Source organism: Acomys russatus, chromosome 5 (assembly GCF_903995435.1).
Source record: "Acomys russatus chromosome 5, mAcoRus1.1, whole genome shotgun sequence".
Lineage (NCBI taxonomy): Eukaryota > Metazoa > Chordata > Mammalia > Rodentia > Muridae > Acomys > Acomys russatus.
The window spans coordinates 15,999,820-16,007,327 of NC_067141.1; positions in this window are offsets into that span (position 1 = coordinate 15,999,820).

The following is a 7,508-nucleotide window of genomic DNA, read 5'->3' on the forward strand; positions in this document are numbered from 1 at the left end:
TCTGGAACAAGCTCATGATTTTTTTAAAACCTCAAGATAACAGAATGCAGCCTTCTAAAGATTGTCCCGGTTTCTGACTAGTAGTGAAGACGATTTTGGGTTTCATAGATTATTAGGGTACTGTTTAATTTTTAACTATCAGGGAAACTAAGAAAATGGTCTGCCTTTATATTTATTTGCATTTATTTAATTATGCATAAGGTTTTCTTAAGTTAATTAGTATGCTTTCTGTTCCAGGAAAGCCTCTGTCCTTCCTGCTGCTTGCTTTTCCTGCCAGCTGTTTGTCTTTCCGTTTGGGTGTTTATCTTTCTTTCTTTTCCTTTCTGGGGAACAAAGGACTTGAGGTTTTATCAGACGTTTCTTACAGGTGTGCCTGTTGCCTTTGACTTGGCTTTGGATATGTTTTCTTACAGAAACTTTTAATTTTGTAAGTAAGAAAACTTCCCAGTTTTCTTTTGAGTTCAGCACTGTGCTAAAGACTCTCAGACTAGAAATGCGGCCCCAGCAGGTTGGTTTGTTGTCCTCGGAGGGGCAGAGACTTTTTTTTCTTGGTTTCATTTTACTCCGCTTTCTTCCTCAGTGTATCTAGAATTATGACATAAGATGCCAATGGTGCCCTCTCCTACGCTCATGCTTTCTATCCCTAAAGCCCCATCTAAAAATGCTGTGTCTTTTAGTAAACAGCCTTCTCTCTGCTGTTTATTTGAAGTGTGTATCTTGTTTTATAAATTATGCTTTGAGCCTGACCCTTGCATGAACCTGATGCTCCTGTCGGATGTGCTGCTCTCATCATTGGCACCAAAATGCCTTCAGGATTGGGGCTTTAACAGGCTGACGTCTGCTGGGACTCAACCCAGGGAGCAATTACTTTAAATGTATGAGATTAATGTAGAGACAAAAGGCCGAGTAGAAAAGCTAAATCCTCACACTTCAGTGATCAGATCTGACCACCCAGAGCCTGACCCCAGCTCACCCACGGCGACTTACCCAAATAGCCAGTTTCATGGAAAGCAACTGATGCTGTAAAGCTTATTGCTCAACCGGATATAGATGTCTCCTGTCTACCCTGATATGGATCCACCCAGGAGTCTCACAGGAAGACCAAGTACCTTCTCTCCGTTGCTTTTAACACCCTGTCACCTGCTCTCAGTGCTGCAGTTTTCTCTCCTTCAAATTCACTCACTGCTCTCCTAAGTGTATGTCAATAAATTTTCTTTGTCTGATGTGTGCTATCTTAGTATAAGTTCTTTTTGTCCAGTCTTCTGCGTGTCATTTTGCAAAGGTGCTAACAGTCAACTTCTGTGGATATTTCCTTTTTTTTTCTACAGCTTTAAAAATTATTTTTACGTATACGTTTATATTATTACACATATGTAAAATAAACTACATACAGCAAGAAGAGCCACAGAATAATCAGGAATTATATTCATGTTACATTCATAGTGTTTTGGCTATTTGTATTTGGCAACCTTGAAGAAAACATTTTCCTATCTCGGTGAGTCTAAAATTCTGAATGTAACTCCATACCTATCATATCTCATCTCTATCAACTTAAAGCATCTATCTAGACCTAAAGACATCTTAACCCCTAAACAACTAGGCTTAATTGTGAAACTAAACTATCTGGTCTTCAACTCCATCAGTGACTTGAGAAGGGGTAAAATTAATTACCTGAGTAAACAGGAAGTGCAAGTTAGCAGCTTCCAAATTTAAAAAAAAAATGACAGAGACAGTTTGCTGCCTGAACAGTCACCCATAGCTCTCTAAAACGTTGAAGCATCATCTTCAGCCTTCTGGCCCAGTATATCTGACAGACATATTTGTGAAACAGAAGCTATTGAAGACTTGCTTTCCCTGTCTTGGCAAAGTTTGGCCATTGATTCGGCCTGCATTCAATCTTACCAAGTTTTAGGCAGATTTCTGTCAGTGGTAGAAATGAGGACATTTTCCCCAGTGGCTTGTTTGCTATATTTGAAGCCATCTCCATAAGGAAGTTCACTGATGCTCATCATCGTCTTTGAGGTAAGGTGGGTATTGCCAAGAGTTAACCTATCTTGTTGTCAAAGAATCATTAAAATAATATAAACCTCTTTAAATGCCATATTCTGTAGGACTCTGAGGTTTTTGAAGACCTTATCTAACTATTTTACATTATCTGTCTATAGACTCATACCTATCTGCTACATTTGTTACAAGGATGCATATTCTTGTGATATAAATAGACTAGTAATTTAAATGGCCACTATTTGATCAATTGACAATTAACTTTTCTAACTTACTTATCCTAGACAGCCTGCAGTAACCTTTTCCAAGTATTGGAGGTAAAGCTTGTAGTCTACTTGAGTGGTATGGGTACAATACCTCATATTAGAATAAAAATAAAAATAATGCGTGTGAAGAATAATCTTAAATTTGAATTCTATACCACACAATTAAACTTATTTTGCATCAATATACCAATTTCTATAACAATGAATTAAAAATAACCTTGTGAGCACAGTTAAGGCTTTAAGTTGAGGAGACGACTCAATTATGTACTTTTTGTCCTATCATCCCTATATATTTCTATATTGTGCCCTTTTTTCTTTTCAGACCCTATGTCCAAACCTAAGAAAGATAAAGAAAAGGGAGACATCCCAGAGTCCAATCCTGTTTTCTCTCTGGATAAGACCGATAGTAACTTGTAACCAACTCCCAATGAAAATAAACATCTAAAGCCCAAGGGAGCCACCAATAACCTACCCAACCCCCCTTAAGGGAAATGGGGTGTTGTTCTCTTAGGGTTTCTAAGGCTGAATTGAGGTGGGTAATACCTTTGTAACGGCCTAAATAAAATTGGGGAAATAGTTAAACAAGCTAGGAACATCATTTGTGGTCCAGCTTCTAAATGTTGAGAACTTCAGGCTTACCTAGAATGAGGTCAGAACTAGACTGCAGACACATATACAACGCTGGGTTGTGTGTGCTCTCGGGGAAGGGGGGATTGCAAGTCACTCACCATAAGACGTGTGTTTACTGACATCTCCTGAGAGGCAACAATAATTGCAGTAGACAGTTGTGATGTTTAGTGTTGACTATCACCTTGAAAGACTCCAGAACCACCTGTGAGATGGGCCTCTGGGAGGGCCTTTGGGGTAAGGACACTGATTATGTCATTTGACTTGGGTAGGCCCATCTCTATCATTACCCTCAGCATAATGTGCGCATGTGTGCACGATGTTGGGGTGGTGAATGTCCCAGTATGTGTGTGTGTGGAAGTTAGGGGACAATTTTGGGTAGTCTGTTCTCCTCCTCTATCTGTATAAAGACTCCAGGGATCGTTCTTGCATCACCAGGCTCATACAGCAAACACCTTTACCCATGAAGCCATCTTGCCAGCCCCAGAAAGACTCGACTTATTTATGGGCTGAATCATCCCTGAGCAGGAGATCCCAGACTATCAAAACTGAGAAATGGAGCTGAGCATGCATTTGTCACTCTTTGCTTCAAGACTGCAGGGGGATGTGACCAGCTGTCTGAAGTTCCTGATGTTGTAAGTTCTCTTTTATGACAGGCATGAGCCAGGAAAGAGCCCTTTTTCCATTAAGTTATGTTTAGCTGGGCATTTAATCCAGAGAAACAGGGAAAAACAGTAAGATAATACAATCTGGATGTGGGAATCTACTTGAATTAGATACACTGAAATTCAGTTTCAGACATTCACAGAAGTATTATTTTTAAATGAAATATACTTTGTGGCAGGATGAGTTAAACCATAGAAGTAAGGTAAAGGAATTAGAAATAAAATAAAATAAATAAAAGTATATATTTAATCTATGAAGAATAGGAGTCATTTTTCCTGTTGATGCCTAATAATATTTTTCATTTACTTTCAAATCTAACCTCAAAAGAGAATGAATCAGACTTTCAGCATGAGCAAACAGAAGGTAGCAAGCCAATCCTAGTGCATAATGACAGATGTTTAAGATACTATGCGACTAAAAATGAAATGTCATACAAAGGAAGAATTTATAAAACAATGTATAGGCATGCGTTTATGCAGATGCAAATGTATGCACATATGTGTGTTTACAAGTTTAAACTAGTGTTTACAAACAGATAAATCTTTTGTTTTACCAAATAAAATGAATATTTTAAACGGCATCTCATATTTCATATTATTTTACTCATCCCAATGTTAGGATGGCCACCAACCCAACTCCAGCTTTACTGAGAGACCCCCAACCTCAAGGTAAGGCAAGCTAGGATAAAGCAGAACACCCAGTGTCCTTCTCTAGACCTCATGTGCGCTCATGCGCATGCGCTCACACACACACACACACACACACACACACACACACACGCACACGCACACACACACACACACACAGTACTCCATACATCCATACACCACATTCACATGCACACAGAAAGAGAATATAAAAAACATATAAAATGCATGCCAAAGCTGCTGAGTGCTCCAGGTTGAATAAGAGGTAGACTAAGTTATAGGGTCAAAGCATATAGAGAATGTGGCTCCCCAGGGGCCCAGTCACAAACTTGGTGGAAAATATAGCAGTCCAAGGCAGTGGGGCACTGAGAGAGGAAGAAAAGACAAAATGAGTGCTGGGTGTGACCGGTGAGACAACGTCAAGGGCAGCCTCCTAGCTGTCAGAATGACCCATCGAGAAGGTGGAGCTCTGCTGGCCAATAGCAAGTCGGTTCTCATCACAAGCATGCACCCACCCAGCCCAGGCTTGATGAAACTCCCACAGGGAGGTGGGAAGAAGGTCTGCAATAGGCAGTCTCCAGGGTGTGGCAAGACATCTTGCTGGATTCCCTTAGAAGTCTGCACACTCAGCTTCCCCTGTTCTCTCCCTTCCTGATACAGTCTTCACTCACGGGACCTAAACTGATGAGATTGTGTGGCATTTGTATCACCCCCCGGATCTTTGTTCTCATTAAGATCCTTGTCTGTCTGTCTGTCAACCACCATTGAACTTAAAGGACTGAGTTCCTACCATTCCATGCCTAACCCTCTTGTCTTTGCAAAGACCCAATAGAAAATAGCCTTCCCTAAGAACTAAGAGCTGACACGGGGTCCTACAGGAACAACTGTCCCTGAGTCCCCTCATTTTGCACCTAGGGTGTCCTCCAAAGTACATGGCCAACTTTGATCCCGACGTCAGAGCAACCACAAATAATCATGGTACTTAAGCATAGAGTGGTCTTTAAGTAAATACTGCATGACTCTGATCCTTGGGAAGGGGACATGGGTCTTCCAGACTGGTAGATCAAGGCTGATTGCCAAAACGTTTCATCAGAGAGAGATAGGTGTTTGCATAACATCTTCAGGAGACAAAGTCCAGCTGGAAGGGATGGGCAGAAGCAAGGGGAAGATGTTCAATGAAGCAGAAAGTCACTTCCTGGAAGCTATGCGACTACACTGTCCAAGGCCATCAGCAACCCAGTCAGCACTGCCGCCTATCTGCTGGGTGCCAACCCTGGACCCCACCCTCTGCGACAAGCCTATACTGTATATTTTAATTCTTGTTTGTGATTAAACATTGATCATCAGGCATCTCTTCGTGATGGATCATGAAATGAGAATTCTGCAGTTAGTGCTGAAGATTTTTATGGCCATCCTTTGCAGAGGAATTGATCACACCATAGTTTACTAGCTAGGAAGACAGATGAATTGTGGTACCCAAGCCTCAGCATCGGGAGCTCAGGGAGGCAGTGATTTAATGCGATGTTGTTGGATGCCATCCAGCCACCCCATGTCCCACTTAATCCAGAAGATGGAAACTATACAGTTTACCAGGTTAGATGTTGTGTCTTTCCCTTTAATGTTGTCCGTGACTACAGGACACTGAGCCCCACTAAGTTCTCATTTTGCACTTAGGGTATCCTCCGAAGCACATGGCCAACTTTGACCTACAAGTGAGAGCAATGACACATACATTATTTAAGTGTACAGTGTGGTCTCTAAATAAATAAACAAAAGGCTTATTTCACCAGCAAATAACTGCAGAGGAAAATGTTAAATAGCTTCATCCATCCTTTCCCCAGCACCAAAGGGGGGCAAACACCTGAGTCGCAGTGTTAGAGCAGCAATAAATTCCACTAAGGGAAAACTCCTGGATGAGAGGATAGAACCTCTAGCCTGGGTGGAGACCTAGTTTTCCAGCTAAACAGGGTCAACAGACATTAGACTCTCCTGAAGCCATGCTAAATGAATGGGTGGAATAATTATTCCTTTACTGAGATACTATACTATTTCTTCCCAGAACTCCCATGACCCACTCCACCCACAGTGGAGCCTCTAGGAGCTGAGGCAACCTGAGGTTCAGTTGGATCTGTCCATCCACCCTTCTGAGTTCTCAGTGAAGATTCAAAAAGATGTAAAATTTTTCTGTCTCTTTCAGATGCTGCCAGAGTCTTAAGTTTGCTTTTTCTAGTGCTTTGGGCTTCTTTCCTCTTTCTATAGCCCTCATCGCCAAAATGTGCATCCTTGTGATGGACGTGCAGCCTTGCAGTGGATGGACCTCCATGCTGATTATTCAAATACCATGGCTTTTTTTCTTTTTTAACCTTTCTCTCCTCCATTTTCCTCCTCTTAACAGTAATTGAGAGTTATAGCTAGCCTACACTGTTGTGTTTTTTTTTTCCTTTAAACTTGAATAAAGCCATCCTCAAAGCTTCTGTTTGAGTCCATTCACAAATTCTTTTATTAACGAGAATAATAAAGTCAAGAGGGGACCCTGATTTCCCCTGTGTCAACAGGTGAGTCCAGGGATTTCTGTGTGAGTTACATCCCCAGCCTCTCAGCTGGACAGCTAGCAATGCACACTCTTCGTTTGGGTTTGCTCAGCCAGTATAGATGGTTTTGTTTTCCACTTTTATTAAAATTGTAGATTTCTGGAATCAGAGCATAATGAATGAATTACAAATCTGTGCATCTCTCAGGCAATTTTAGCAATGATCTGACTTCTAAATCCTGAGTTCTTTACTTCTCGTTCCCACATTTGCATATCTGTTCAAATCCAAGTGATTAAACAGGAGCTGTCAAGGTTGATGGGCCTAAAATTAGACATGACTATTCATCCTTAATGTACACATTAACATAGAAGGCTCTACTTCCTAGTCCTCTCTGAAGCTTCAGGGAAAGAGACTGAAACACAGCAACAAAGTAAGATATTTTATTCTTTAAAAAAAAATGGTGGGGAGAGATTTTTGAATGGAGATTAACAGTATGTAAATCAATCTGCAATGGAAAGCCATTTTTCTGCAAAGGGCAGGAAGGCATCCATACTTAAACTCAGCAGATAAACAAGTTAACTGGCAAAAAGAATTTTAGAGAAAAGTGGTAAACATTACCAAGATCCAGTATATAAAACTGCCGTCTTCTTATGTAAGACTTTTAAATAAAGGTAAATTTGTATCAACTCAACTTAAATTGCCCTCCAATAGCTTCAGTATAGGAGAATACAGCAGCAGTCTATCAAGAAATAGTAGGCTGGTGAGAT